Source organism: Podarcis filfolensis, assembly GCF_964270895.1.
Source record: "Podarcis filfolensis genome assembly, chromosome: 11".
Classification (NCBI taxonomy): domain Eukaryota; kingdom Metazoa; phylum Chordata; class Lepidosauria; order Squamata; family Lacertidae; genus Podarcis; species Podarcis filfolensis.
Genome location: NC_139613.1, coordinates 17,587,371 through 17,602,672, shown reverse-complemented (window position 1 = coordinate 17,602,672; position 15,302 = coordinate 17,587,371). Strand labels below are relative to the sequence as shown.

Below are 15,302 nucleotides of genomic sequence, written 5' to 3'. Positions count from 1 at the left end.
GACAATAGCTTTTTTCAGAGAGCTGAAAGTGGTACGACGGAGGCATCATTGGTCATAAGCGTGTGCACACTCATTTCTTTTGACTCATTCTTGTTTTCTCCAGTCACACAAATTGCCCTAATTTAAGATCCCCAGTCCCTGAGACCTTTTCATAATATGCATGAATAGCCCTAAAAGTGTAAGGAATTGTGCCAAATGCACAAGTACGTGAGCCTAGCTGCAGCTAAACAGGGCTAGGTATTTTATAAAGGGTGAAATAGCTCTTACTCAACTTAGTTAAGCAACTTGGTGCCAGATGTTGTTGGACCACAACTCCCATCAGGCCCTAGCCAGCATGGTTAATAACCAGGGATGATGGGAATTGTGGGTCAAAGCATCTGGAGGGCTCAGGACTGAGCTAGGCTGCCATAAAGTGATTCTGCCTGACAAAGCTTTTTGTGCAATCAACATGCACTTTAAGTGATGGTACAGCAATCACCCAAATCATGCATTCTAGCAAGACGTCAACATATATTTTAAAAACTATTCCACTAATTTCCATTGCCCCTTGCTCTCTTTCTGAACTCTGTAAAGGAATATTCCCCCGACTTCTGTGTGATGGTGGTATCGCAACAGCTACCCTGCGGGAGGGATTGCGACGAATTCCGAGCAAAAGTGCCAAGATCCCTATGGAGTTTGAGGCAGCAGCGAAAAGGCAACGATGTGGCAGAGGCAAATGGCAACTAGAACAGTAGCAACATTTGGCAGCTGTTTACAGTTATATTCAATTAGTCACTTTTAAACATTGTTGCAGTAGGAAGTTCTTTAAAGTGTGTGACGAGAATAAGCTGCCTGATTCTCCAGACTTTTTATACATCGCATGCTGAACGACTTAAGGTGCAGTTCTATGAATGGACACATAATGAGTTCAATGAGACTTACTCCAAGGAAAGTGTTACAGGTTTACAGCCTTTAGGTTGTTGTTTTTTTAAAAAAAAAGCTAAATTTTAAAAAGAAAAACTGCATCAGGGTTGTAGATCAGTGGTAGAACATCTGCCTTGCATACACAAGGTCCCAAAATGTTATTTTGCCATCAAGGCAATGTTGGCATGGAGCTGTGTCACACGGCAAGGAACGAGAAGGTGGATTCTTTGGGACCAAGAGTCATGATAACACTGCACCAGACTGCTTATTTATTTTTGCATTTATTTATTGCATTCATATACCTTTCCTCATTTAATTCCTATAGAAACCCTGTAACGTAGGCAAGGCTGAGAGGCAGTGAATGGACCACAGTCACCTAGGGAGCTTCGCGGCCTGAGTGGAGATTTGAACCCTGGTCTCCCAGGTCCTAGTCCAATACTAGCCACTACACCACACCTGCTCAGACTATTCTGTCCATTTCAAATACTAATATTTGTCATTCAGGGTTATGGAACCCTAATAGTCCACCAAGGTCCATCAGAGCAATAGTAGTTTATAGGATGAGTGTTGGATACAAGCTTTGGAACTCGTTGATGTAGTTTTGTCCTTCCCCTCTGGTCATCTGCCTGGTGTAAACACCAAGCAGTTAAGCATTCAGTTTCAAAGTATCTCCTTCCTTCAATCAATGCTTAACCCTGCATGCAAAACAGTGTAAGCAAATTCAAAAGTGCTTTCAAACAACCTGGGCAGAAACTCCCAGGTGATGGTTAGAGTCTTTATTTAATTTTCTCTTCCCCACCCCTCCTCCAACTTAGCCCAAGGGCTTGTTGCAATGCCTCTGGCCATGTGCAACACAAGCCACTGATTTATGCACCATCTGCGGTTAGGGGCGGCGCTTCCTGGACATGGGCGAGGCTTTGCAAATAAGTTTATTCCTGGGCTTTCCCCATTTGTGCAACTTTATTGATCCATCCCATCTACCTGTGTATTCCACCCCCCCCCCAACCAGAGAACAATAAGATATTGCAAAGGCGACAGGAAAGAGGCATATCTTCGGTGGCAGCAAGCGATGGCAGCAGCCGTCTCCGTCGACCTGCCCCTTTAGCCATGAATGATGCGAGCGCTCTGGAATTGGGGACAGGGCTGCCTGCGGTGGGAGGGCGGGAGGGGGAGGCCGGCTGCCCAACGCCCCTCGGGCGGCTTGCACCAAAGTGCGGCGTTGGGTTACATCAGCAAAGCAAATGCGAGCCCAAGACGCCGGGCCAACTTCAGAAGCCTCCTTCGCGCGGCTGGCCATGGAATACGCACGATATGTCGAGCCGCTGACTTCAGCCAAGAGCTATTCGCTGGATCTCCTGGTGTTGTTTGATGCTGGACGGGGCGCGCGGGGGGGAGGCGGGGGAGCGCCAGCAAGAGAAAGGAGAAGCGCCCGCTTGTGTGAGTGTGTGTGTGTGTTTAGGTCCGCGGGCGAATCAGAGGCGGCGATGGGGGCCGCGTCACCGAGCGCCAAGCCTATAAAGGCATCTCGCGGGCCGTCTCCCCCTGGCAAAGAGAGCTCTCGGCGTGCGCTTGGGACGGCTCGAGCGCGCCCTCCTCTGCCCCCTGGCGTGCGAGCGGAGCTCCGGCGGCAGGAGAGCCTTTCTTCTTCTCTCGCTTGCCCCCTCCACGTCGATTCCAGAGGATCTTACAGTGACCTGGTGGTGGGGCTTGGTGGTGTTGGAAGAGGAGGACGCGAGGGGAGGGCGGGAAAGACTCGGCGTCTGGATTTTGCACGAGCCTTTGGTGGCGCAGCGCATCATTCCACATGGATCTATCTGCCAAGCTTTGACTTGCCCTCGGGGAGGACGCAACTTTGCTGGCTTCTGAGTCCCCTTTCTCCCCGCCCAGCCTTCCTCGGACCCACCACTCCCGGGCCCCTTGTCTCCCTTGGGTGCGCCCCGCCCTCTCCCCTCCCCACCTCTTCTCCCTGGAGCAGCCGGCGTGGCCGGGGCCCCCCGATGTCTTCACTGGACTCCCCGCCGCTGTGGGTGGGGTGTCTCTCTCCGGCGTCCGGCCAGCGGCTGCTTCTTCTTCTTCTCCTTCTGAACTGTAGGCTCCAGGGCCAGTTGCGACTGACAGGCGGCGCGCCCCGTGGCCAGGCGAGTTTCTCGCGCCGTCTACCTTGAAGCTTTGGATCGGGCGCAGCGCAAGGCGTGGGGAAGGCGCGGCGCCCCCCGGCTGCACCTGCGGGGCTGCGGCGGGGGGAGGGCGCGGGGCGGCGGCGGCAACAGCTCCCTCCCCCGCCTGGATTGCGAGCAAGGCTCTTCTCCCCACCCCACCCCATATCGCCCACCCACTTCGAGGATCTCAGCGCCCCGGGCTCCACATGCATCTCTGAGCCGGAGAGCCGTGGATCCCGGGCGTTCATGTCACCCTTGGGTCGGAAGAGACCAGATCCGAGGTAAGCAGGGGGAGGGCTCTCCGGGGAAACCGCCCCTCTGGGCTGGGGAGCTCAGGGAGTTGCGCAGCGATGGTCTGTCTGGTTGAGGGGCCTGGGATGGGGGCGGGGAGAGACTCGCCTGCTCCGAGGACAGGAGTTTTGGGGCGGCTTCTCCCCACCTCCCCCACCTTGAGAACTCCGCCCTGGTTATTCTGGCTCCGCCGCAATCCAGGGGGTCTAAACCAGCAGAGTCGGGTGGTAACATTTCAAGAGCGCCACTAGCGAGGTCCCTCTAACAAAAAAAGGAGGGGAAACTTGCAAGAGTTAAAAGTGGTATTTTTTATAATTATTTTCTTGGAGAGTGGGTTGTTTCTGTCTCCATCCCGCCATCTTGCGTTGGTTAAGTGGGCTCCTTTGCCTGCCCGGGGGGGGGGGGCATTTGGGAAATCCCCAGGGAGGTCTTATGGCACGAGCTCGTTTTAGAAGTATAGACTCATCCTCTGGTCATTTCAAGCGGGTCAGTTTAACTTCATTGTTGAACTTCTCAAAAAAAAAAAAATAGTGAAGGTGATGAGCGTGTTCCAAATAACTGTTTGGCAGTCGTTACGCAGTTACGTCGGGCCGAAGTTGAGAGAAAGCCTTGTGAGAACTGGACACAGAACTGGGGTCCTGCCCCATAGCTCTCCACTGGTGCGCCTCTGGCAGCCAGACGCAACGGTTGCTTAGGTTTCTGGAGAATGCGCTTCTTTGCTATATAAGGCCACTCGCAACAGCACCCCAGATCCAAATCAGTATGGCTGGGGTCATCTGAACCCGGATCCTATGTCTATTTATTCAGAAGGGAGACCCACTGTCTTCGGTGGGGCTTACTCCCAGGTAAGTGTGCAATTACAATAAGTCCCCGCCCTGCAGCTCTAAATATTTTGCCTTCGGCCTGCTTACCTGAAAAGACGCTTCCTCTGGAGAGCTTCAAATGTGGAGGAATTAAATTTGTCTCGTTATTCTCCCTTGGACCAAAGCGATATATATGCTTTACCTCTCCCGCTTTGGTCTAACAACATCCCTGTGAGGTAGATTAGACTGAGAGACCGTTACCGGCCAAAGGGTCGCCTGGTGAGAGTTTCAAGTTGAGCAGGGGGTTTGAACATTTGTCTCTCAGATCCTCCCTGTATGCCAAGGTTTTCCTCAGCTTCAAGAGTGAAGGGCGACATTTTTTGCATCCTTGAATAACAAGACATGTTTACACAGAAGTAGGACCCCACTGAGTTCAGTGGGACGTACTCCCAGGTAAATCGTTCTAGGTTTTCAGCCAGGTTCGTCCATCCTTGGTGTCCCTGGAAAATATCTCTCTGGTTTCGCTAGGATGTAAGGGGCTTAAGGTGTCCCTGGGGGAATTGATCCTGGAAATGCGTAAAATAAGACTTTTTCAGTGCCGAGCGTCCGCGCTGAACGGAAGGGCTGCGGAAAGGCGAGTCAAGGGACGTGCGCTCCACAAAGCATTTAAATCGCAAATCAGCTTAGTGCCACGAAAACCCTCAAGACGGCTAGAAGCTTAAGCGGTCGCCTAAACTTTTCCCTGGCTGTCAGCTCCGCCGTCTCACCGTGGATTGTCCTTTCCTTTAAACTAGCAGCCTCCGACTAGCGTCCGCCGAACGGTGTGGGGAAAGGAAACCAAAGCGCATGGAAAGAAAGAAAAAGTGCGCTGGACGGGTTTCCCCCAGGCGTGAGCTGGGCACCTCTTGTGGGAATCCAGAGCCGAGCTTGCTCCCATAATCGCCTCTCTCCAGGGGCCCAGGGTTTCCGGATCCCGATCCTGCTCGTGCTGGGACGGCAACACCAGCCCCGCCGAGCCAGCGCCTCTTCTTGCGCCTAGAAACGTGTCCGAAGCAGCGCTTATCCGACGGCGACGCGCGCTTCGATCGCCCTCTTCTCCTCCCGCTGGGAATGGGGAACACGCCCAGCACCGCCGCCTTGCATCGAGGCAGGGACTCGCTCACCTTTCCCCTCCGAGGAGAAATCCTCGGCAAAGGTCGGGAATGCTCTGGGAGCGTCGCGATCCCGAGGGAAAGGGAGCTTGGGTTGCAACTGCCCGAGCCACCTTATTTCCCTAAAGATTTCCGTGGGGTTCGTAGGGGATCAGGAGCCGCCACCGAGCGACGCAGAGGCAACACATTTTGGAGAGGTGCATTTTGGAGAGATAGAAGGGACACGATTCCCCTCCGGAATTAAAAAAAGGTAGTTCGTTAGAGGTGTGAATCTGGAGGAGGTAGTTAATGCATATTCAAAGTTGTTGGGCACAGGTGATTAGCACCCTAGAGCAGAGAGGGTAGGAAATGCCCAGAGAAGGAACCCAAAACTGGGCTCCATCCTGCATCAGAATCTTCCCTCTGATCCCATCCAGGGATGTTTTCGATTTTAGGGCCAGTGACAGGTGGGAGGGGGTCTATTGCCATTTGACTTAGAATGGGGAGAGTTATAAGATCCTTGGGCATGTTACCCAGAATTCAAGAGTAGTAATTCTTTCTTGGGAGTATATATGTATAAAATCACCAAAAGGTCTAGTCGCATCTTAAAGACCAATAATAATATATTTACATAAATAAGGCAGACACTTTCATGGACTACACTAGGCCAGGTGCATTGGATGAAAGCTATTTATTTGTCATAAATAAAATGAGTTGGTCTTTAAGGTGCCGCAATACTTTTTTAAATTCTCCACCTCTCCCCTGCAACAGACTCACACTGGGAAATGCATAAGACCGCAGCATGCTAGCCTAACCAAGAGGTAGGCTGAAAATAAGAGCCATTCACACAGATAGGCTTTTGTGAGAAGATTGCGTGCAGTTTGTTTATATAGATTTAACCTGCTTGGTGTATTGAGTCCGGAATTTGGCAAAGGCATCTCTCTCCCTCTATTTGCCCTGTTAAGAGATTTGCATGTGCAAAAGAGTATTGTAATAATTTGGTTAGGGTTGGGGCTTTTTTAGTGGTTTCCATGGCGATGAGGCAGCTTTGGCTTCCCAAAGTTATACAATTGGGAAGGGGGGAGCAGGAACATCCCTCCAAAAATATTGAGGAAAGGGGAGGGGCCGGATGCTGCAAACCCAGCAAAGCCAAAGTAGGTGTGGACTGCCCTCTAGTGACAGGTTTGAAATGGTAATTTCACCTGAGCACTAACCGAAGCAGGACTGCACAACTTGTGATCCACAAAGTGTGCGGCGGCCCATCAGGAACGTGGTCAAGTTCTGGTGTTTGGTGCTTGTCTGAGGCTGCGAGAATAAGGGAGTTGTCAAACACATAGGAGGTCGAGAGCCAATGTGGTGTAGCAATTAGAGTGTCTTGCTTAGGACCTGGGAGATCTGAGTTTGATTCCCCACTCTGCCATGATACTCACTGGGTGACCTTGGGCCAGTTACGCCTCTCAGACCAACTTACCTCTCAGGGTCATTGCAGAGAATCAAACGAGGGGAGAGAGAACCATGTGCAACACTTTTAGCTCCATGGAGGGAAAGGTGCAATATAAGTGCAATAAAAAAAGAATAGCTGTGTTTGGTTTGGTTACAAGGCCTGCCTGGAGAGTTACTGAGGTATACATGAGGGATGGTGACACACCATAAAAGCACTGAAGGCATGACCTGGTGTCTGAATAGTGCATTACGGCTTTTTTAAAGTGTTGGCCCTAGCTAGGAGGGGTGAAGGGAGGTGCCCTAGGGCTCCACTTCAGAGAGCAAAAAGTCCTGGTTGGGTCTAAGGGCTGCCTCCCTTTGAAGTGCATCTCTGTGCTGGACTCTGTGGCTCAGCCATGGGATATGAAAGGATGGCAAAGGAGGACAGCAGCTCTCAGTGGCGTAGCGTGGGGGGTGCAGGGGGGGCTGGCCGCACCGGGCGCAACATCTGGGGGTTAGGGTTAGGGGGCGCAAATCCACGGGTTAGGGGGCGCAAATTACTTGCCTTGCCCCGGGTGCTGACAACCCACGCTACGCCACTGGCAGCTCTGAGCCTGTACAGAACGCTTTCCCCTCATCACTGACCAACCACAACCAGCCCTTGCAACACCTTGGCTGGAAAGCAATGGGATTGGATGAGGAAGCCAATTTCCTGGCAGGCATTCTGGACCAGAGCAGAACTTTTAGAAACTGTAGATTGCCAAGGCAAGCCTTGAAGGAAGCTTTTTGCAGTGTTTTTGCATGCTTAACTACCTCATTGCAAATATGAATATATACACTGGCCCACTGATGAATGCCCTTGTTTGCAAAGGTCTATGGCTACAAGCAGTAAATACTCACTGGATTTGAGTGCCCTAGTTTTAGTAGTTTACATGTGCGGTCTCTCGTTCACTTTATTTTGAGAGCCCTGTGTTATTCTTTAACACAGAGAGCCAGTGTGGTGTAGTGGTTAAGAGCGGTAGACTTGTAATCTGGTGAACCGGGTTCGCTTCCCCACTCCTCCACATGCTGGGTGACCTTGGGCTAGTCACACTTCTTTGAAGTCTCTCAGCCCCACTCACCTCACAGAGTGTTTGTTGTGGGGGAGGAAGGGAAAGGAGAATGTTAGCCACTTTGAGACTCCTTCGGGTAGTGATAAAGCGGGATATCAAATCCAAACTCCTCCTCCTCCTCCTTCTTCTTCTTTAAAGCTTGCTCTTTTTTAAAAAATGAATGAAAATGAAACATTTTTTCCAAATGTTTATCACATTTACAACAACATTAAGAACAACCTATTAACTGCAGTAATAAAGTAGGATCACATTGGAAAATTTAGCTAAATCGCCCTATAATGCATGTATAAATGTGACACTCCCAAATCAACTCAGCTTCTGTTACTGTATAGAATCCTATCACACAGACAAGCTGTCTTGTCTTGGTGAATAAATTTGCCTAGTAGTCATTGCCAGGCATTAAGTTCTTTAGGCATTGTAGCTATTGGCCAAAGTTGAAACAGATAGGGGAACTTTGGAAGGACCACAATGTGGTCAGGCCAAGAAAGGTGTAGCTCCTCCCAAGACTTCAATTCCTGTCTGATTTGTGTTAGCAGAAGTGCAAAATTTGCCCTCTTTGAGGAATGCAGGTTTTTAGTACCAAGTACTTAAGTTTTTCAGGACAACTTTTAAAACCAGTAATGTGCTTTGTATTAGCCTAAGATTGCAATGGAGTACCTAAACACATAATTTCAGATTTAGGCTCATTTATTTGCAGTCTTGTAACCTCGCCATAGTACTTCTGTTCCTTTGCAAGCCCAGGTGTTGCAGTTTCTGGTTTAGATAACATAAGGGCGATGTCATCGACGAAAAAGCTGATAGTATGCAATCTCCCATTTATTGTTCCACCCACTATTTTTGCATTGTTTCTAACAGACATTGCTAGTGGCTTGATAGAGAGAACAAAGAAAAGTGGTGATAAAGGGCAACCCTGTTTTGCTCCACACTATCAAGAACAGGTTGGAGTCAAGACCATCCATTTATACTGTGGTAAAGGAGCGTTCATACAAAGCAAAGATTGAGCTTATGAAACACCGGCCCATGTTGAGCTCTAAAGATTACCGTATGTTTCGCTCTATAGGACGCACTTTTCCCCCTCCAAAAATGAAGGGGAAATGTGTGCGCGTCCTATGGAGCGAATGCAGGCTCCTTGGCTTCAGCGATAGCAACGCGGAGCCTCTGAAGCGCAGAGGGAGAGCTCCCCGCGCGCTCCGGAGGCTTCGCATTGCTTTCACTGAAGCTGCCTGAAGCCCCCGGAGCGCAGCGGGAGTTCCCGCTGCGCTCCGAAGGCTTGTGGATAGGCACCTGAAGTCTGGAGAGCGAGAGGGGTTGGTGCACACCGATCCCTCTTGCTCTCCAGGCTTCGCTTCGCTTGAGAGGCGCTGCACAGTTTTCCCTCTCTGCGCAGCGCCCCTTCAGTGAAGAGGGAGGAGAAATGGAAGGGGCTCCATTTCTCCTCCCACTTCGCTGAAGGGGCGCTGAGCAGAGAGGGGGAGAATTCTTTTTTTCCTGTTCTCCCCCTCCTATGGTCCGGTGCGTCCTATGGTCCGGTGCGTCCTATAGAGCGAAAAATACGGTAACATCTTTAGAAATTAACATCTTTAGAAAGATGCATCTTTCATATTAGTGGCTGAAAGCAGACATTTTGTCATGCCCATACAACATTTTCAAGTGAACATCTTATTGTATTTTTAATATTTTGTTGGAATAATAAATTATTATTATTATTTTATTATTAAAACACTAAAGATCAATGTTTGAGCTTCCAAGAGGAGTTCAACTTAACCAATAGATTGTTCCATCCAAGGTCTATTCACAGCCTTGTCCTCTTGATGTGTATTTGTTTTCAGGTGGCTCTTGGTTGTTCCATTTCATGAACCAGATCAGGGAAATAACCGGCTAGCTTGTTTGCAAAAGAAGGTAAAAAGGGGGAGGTAAATATACTGGGGGAAATGGCACAGGGCACACATTCCCAGGAAGTTCTACTCTGCAAAACTGTGCCAGAGAGCATTGGTCAAATGTTAGACATGTCAGCATTTCATCAGTGGGCTCCACAGCAGGATTGGATTGGGTATCCTAACTATGCAAACTATTGAATAATGGGACCAGTTGTCCAGGAAAGCTATGACATTGCATTCTATGGACATTTCAGGCTAAGCAATCCTGAACAATGCAAAGAACTAGCTTACCACTGAGCTTTCTCCTAAGTTTTCATTTCAGATGACCCCAGAGGTTGTCTTTCTAGAGCTATAACCACAACCTGTTAAACAGGCGTGCTGGGGTTTAAACTATTGTATGCCCTTTTTCTTTTCCACAAAATTATTCTAGGGTAGGGCCAGCCTTCTTATTAGGCAAAGTCAGCCGGCAACCTCAGGTGGCAGACAGTGAGGAGCAGCAGCAAGGTGCTATCGGACAGGGTCCTGCAGGTGAACATAAGCAGAGTCTGCTGGATCAGGTCAATAATGACCCATTGATCCAGCATCCTGCTATCATGGTGACCAACCAGATGCCCAAAAGCAGGACTTGAGCCCATCAGCATCACCCCTGCTTGTGATTTCCAGCAACTGACAGGTGCCAATTCCCCTGCCCTACAGTAGCTTAAGCTAGCCTGCTGCCTTTAGGTTCAGTGGAGGACTCTGCCTCATCACCAGTGCTGAACTCCCAGGCAGTCCATGTTCATCCATTGAATGGGAGACACCATCTTGACCTTCACCTGAAGTAGAGAGTTGTTTGGGACCTGCTCTGTTTAAGGGTTGAGATGCAGTTGATGAAATATAGGGGCTTATCCTAAGGCAGGCATGTGCAAAATCCGTTTCGGGGGCCTAATCCGACCTGCTGGTTGATTTAATCTGGCCCCCGTGGCAGTATATGTCCTGGGGTAAAATCCTAAAAAGCTCAACAACTTTGGGGCAAAATTGTAGAAAAAGTTCAACAACTTCAATCCTAAAAAAAAAAACCTCAACAATTTTGGGGTTAAATTCTAAAGAAAGCTCCACAACTTTGGGGTAAACGTCAATCCTAAAAAAAGTTCAACTTTGGTCTGGCCCTCTTTGAAAAAAGTTTGGGCACCCCTATCCTAAGGCTTTTTGCAAAGAAGTATTTTGAATGGATCTATGTGGCTTCCCTGATTCACTAGGAGCCCTAGAAAACATGCTCTGTTATCAAGTGTTTTCCATTATAAAGACGTATAGTCTAGTCGCAGGGGTCAGCAAACTTTTTCAGCAGGGGGCTGGTCCACTGTCCCTCAGACCTTGTGGGGGGCCAGACTGTATTTTGAAAAAAAAGATGAACAAATTCCTATGCCCCACAAATAACTCAGAAATGCATTTTAAATAAAAGGGCACATTCTACTCTTGTAAAAACATGCTGGTTCCCGGACCTTCCGCAGGCCGGATTTAGAAGGCGATTGGGCCGGATCTGGCCCCCGGGCCTTAGTTTGCCTACCAATGGACTAGTGTACCACGGTGATTTTAAGTATAAAGACCAAGAGAACAGTACTTGTTCTAGATCAAATACCATGAAATGCAAAAACGATCTTACGCATGCTGTGTGAAGTGATGCTCCAAGTTGTGTACTGCCGAGTAGATCCACCAATTTTTGCAGTTTCTCATGTGAACGATTAAAAGATGTCCAGTTGTTGCTTTTTGGCCCTAAACATGTTACTTGGAAATGTAGGACTTAATTTCAAGTGGCATGTTGATAAGGATGTCTGGCACCTTAATGCCCCCCTCCCTTTTTGAGGGGGAGCACCAAAAATCAGTAATTTATATAAGGAGAAAGGCCATGTAGCTTTGCATTGCAGAAGAACCCAAGTTCATTTGGGGGCATCTCCAGATCAATGGTCAGGTAGTCGATAAAGGAAAGACCTCTGCCCAAAGACCCAGAGAGCTTCTGCCTGACACAGTACAGTGGTACCTCAAGTCACAAATGCCTCAGGTTACAAACGCTTCAGGTTACAAACTGCGCTAACCTGGAAGAGTTACCTCAAGTTGAGAACTTTGCCTCAGGATGAGAACGGAAATCGTGTACTGGCAGCACAGCAGCAGCCAGAGGCCCCGTTAGCAGAAGCACGCCTCTAGTTAAGAACAGTTTCAGGTTGAGAATGGACCTCTGGAATGAATTAAGTTCATAAGTAGAGGTACCACTGTACTGTGTTACAGTGTACTGTGTTACAGTGGTACCTCAGGTTAAGTACTTAATTCGTTCCGGAGGTCCGTACTTAACCTGAAACTGTTCTTAACCTGAAGCACCACTTTAGCTAATGGGGCCTCCTGCTGCTGCCGCGCCTCCGGAGCACAATTTCTGTTCTCATCCTGAAGCAAAGTTCTTAACCTGAAGCACTATTTCTGGGTTAGCGGAGTCTGTAACCTGAAGCATATGTAACCCGAGGTACCACTGTAGATAGGGTAAGGATCTGACTCAATACAAGGCAGCATCCTGTCTTTGTCACTGCCTGCTATCACTGGAGCTGATTAGAGTTGCCACCTGATGGGTAAAAGATCAACTGCATCATGGCTAAAAATTCAGCAACTGCAGCTTCCATCATCACTGTCTTTATGCTCAGCAAAGCTGCAATTGATTGGTGTTCTTTCCCACTTTCCTTGCAGAGCCTCTTTTGGGGAGACAAATGATCTCATTGACTTTGATAGGCTATATCCACAGCTCAGACAGCTTTAAATAACAATTCCTAGAAAGTGCAGTTCTGTGAGTTGGGACTAGGGAACATTAATGTAAAATTCTCAGCACATCCACCAGGTGACAGTTCCCGGAATCCTTTGGTCCAGCCATGATGGTTAAACTTGGATAAGGCAGATAATGTATTTTTGGGAGTGCACAGATGTTCTTAGTCAGACAGCCCATCCCACTAGCCAGTTAAGAAGAACTGGGAGTTTAAATTAATTTTTAAAAGCTTTAGGGCTTTTGAAGATGATTGGTCCAAAGTAAGCCAGTCCTATCCGTTAGGGAGAGTGAGGTGACCAGGGAGTTGATTTTGAGTGACATGAAAGGGAAACAGATTGTTAGTTTTTGTTCGTTACTATATTATATTTGTGTTTTTATATTGCGAACTGCCCAGTGTCCCTCAGAAGAAGGGCGGTATAGAAATTCAGTAAATAAAAATGAATAAAATTAACCATGGAATCATAGGTCACCTTGATGACCACAAATGTGTACGGTGGTTAGTTTTGTTGTCATCCTTGGTTTTATTAAAAACAAACAAACCGATGAAGAAGCAGCAAGGATCTATACATTGACTGAGCATTTTTGAAGTGTTGATGAGCACTGGAGATGTACAGGTTTTTTTGTTTACTATGCAGTCTGCCAATGGAGGCGTTGGTTTTTTGGTGGGTTTCGATTTTTTATTGACACACAAAACACAATGCATGCAAATTCAAGATGATCTGTTTTAATTCTGGCTGCCTGGAGATGAAGGAGACTTACACCTGTTAGAGACTGGGGAGCTTTTATTCTTGCACAAGGTCTCAGAGTTGCCAGACCATAACTCAAAAAGCGATACTTGTACTAAGAGTTAGTGACCAGCACAGCTTTTACTTTAAATTCCTTTATGCAGGAGGAGACAAGGAACCCACAGCTTCTTCCACCTGCTTTCACCTCACAGACATAGTGCCTGATTTACAGTGCAGCTCAAGACACCAGGAATCTTGCTCATTACCCCTAATGTGGAGGGCTAGATCCAAAGATTTGGGGCAATGGAATTGAGCACAATTGTGTAGAAAGATGTGTATGTTAGGAAATTTACACTAAATAGCTGTTATAGTTCCATGGGGACTTTTTAAAAATGCAAACTGATATGGAAATGCACCAAGCCAGCTTGGGCTGTGGGCCATAGCTGTCTACTTTTCCCTTTTCTTGCGAGGAATCCTATTTGAAATAAGGGAATTTCCCTTTATAAAGGGGAAACGTTAACAGCTATGCTGTGGGCTTAGGCTTAGGCTTTCAGAAACCCAAAGCCCAGCTGAAGGAAGCCAGAGACCGAGCCAAAAGCACCTTTAGACCTCATCTCCAGCTTGGGCTTGGCTTTGGCTTCAGTTTCCAGCTTTGGGTTTCCAAAAGCTGATACCGAAAGCTGCAGCTGAAAGCTGCAGCCAAAAGACAGGCCAGAGGTTGGAAGTTGCTGCTGTTGAATCCAGAGAGGGGCAGCAGCTGAAGGAGAAGGTCGCATGATGGCAGTGGAACATAATGCCTATGGAAGTATCCAGCACCAGACTTATGTATAAGCTAAACAAGCAATAGCTTAGGGCCCCACTCTCTTGGGGGGCCCCAAAAAAATTAAAGAAAAAAAATTGGATGTACATTTCCAAAATATAAGATAAAAAACAAATAAAATAAAACCTACATACAGCAACAGTGTTTTGCGTTGTGTAGGCTCCTATGATGTCAGTAATGGGCCCCGCCTGCTAGCCTGCTCCCTAAAATATCACTGGTTTGCTCATTTCTATATATAGGGTGCCTACATTCTGCATGTGCAAATGGCTTTAGATAGCTATTAGGTCCATAAATTACCATATAGCATATATTCAACACAAAAAACAGCGGCAATTCGTTGTTGACAAAGGGCAGCTGGGCATATAAAGGGCCCCATTACCTTCAGTAGCTTAGGGCCTCATCCAGCCTAGATCTGGCCATTACAGTGTTCATTGGCTTCTGCCACCCAAGGTGGTTACCTCAGTCTGCTTCATGGATTTTAAAATACAGAGACACTTTTTGTGCATAAAAGATGCACAGGACTTCACTTACTGGTGTCAACTGCATGACAATCGATCCATTGTGTCTTCTCTGGTGCCACCCAAATGCACATCCCAAGTGTGCAAATGTGCCTCTTCCCCCAATGTTACGTACATAAAGATTCCAGGGCAGCCCCAAAAGGAACTCTTAACCCAATATGTGGTAGAATTCTACCAGAATTAAAAAGACTAGCAAGGGTAAACACGGGTGTTTGAAATCCCACAGAGGGGGGAAGCTGCCTTTACGTGCCATGTGTCATTTATGCTAGTCTAATTTGTTCAGGATGTGCTGCCAAAGGGGTCAAATCCAAATGTCTCATCTTCAAGGGGCTGCAGATAATGCTGTAATCCCGCTGAAATCCAGAAGTGTCGGATCTCCTGTTCGTGTAGAATTCATTTGTGTCCTTTGCCTTAGAAGCCCTAATCAGAGCTCCAAGGATACTGCTTGTGGTTACCCAGTGGTGAGGGAAAGGCACTCTGCACAAGCGCAATAGTGATGATTTTTTTATTGTGGCAGAACTAACTAAGCCTTGCAGAAATAAGTCCTTTTTTTTTACAGTGTAAACAGGTTTGCTTGCAGGGGCGGGGAGGAGATCCACCCTGGCTCTAATTAAGCACCTGCAAGTGCTCCGGTTTCCTTTGCCCCTGACCTCAGATCCGCTTGGGCAGAACTTTCCAAGAAAGACAGAAATGCCTCTCTGCTAGAACTATGTTCTGAAATATTTACAGTGGAATTTAATGCAGTCCACACACCAGCCTG

The 15,302-nt window shown here is 47.9% G+C and overlaps 1 protein-coding gene across 1 annotated transcript in view; it reads left to right on the top strand.

Moving 5' to 3' along the window:
• Positions 1-2,447: 2,447 nt before the first annotated feature.
• The window catches only part of GDNF (glial cell derived neurotrophic factor), a 29,721-nt gene continuing 16,866 nt past the window's right edge, over positions 2,448-15,302 (top strand). The window contains exon 1 of the mRNA XM_083576316.1: positions 2,448-3,343. The gene's annotated coding sequence lies outside the window, so the exon portion shown is untranslated. The remainder of the gene's footprint in view (positions 3,344-15,302) is intronic.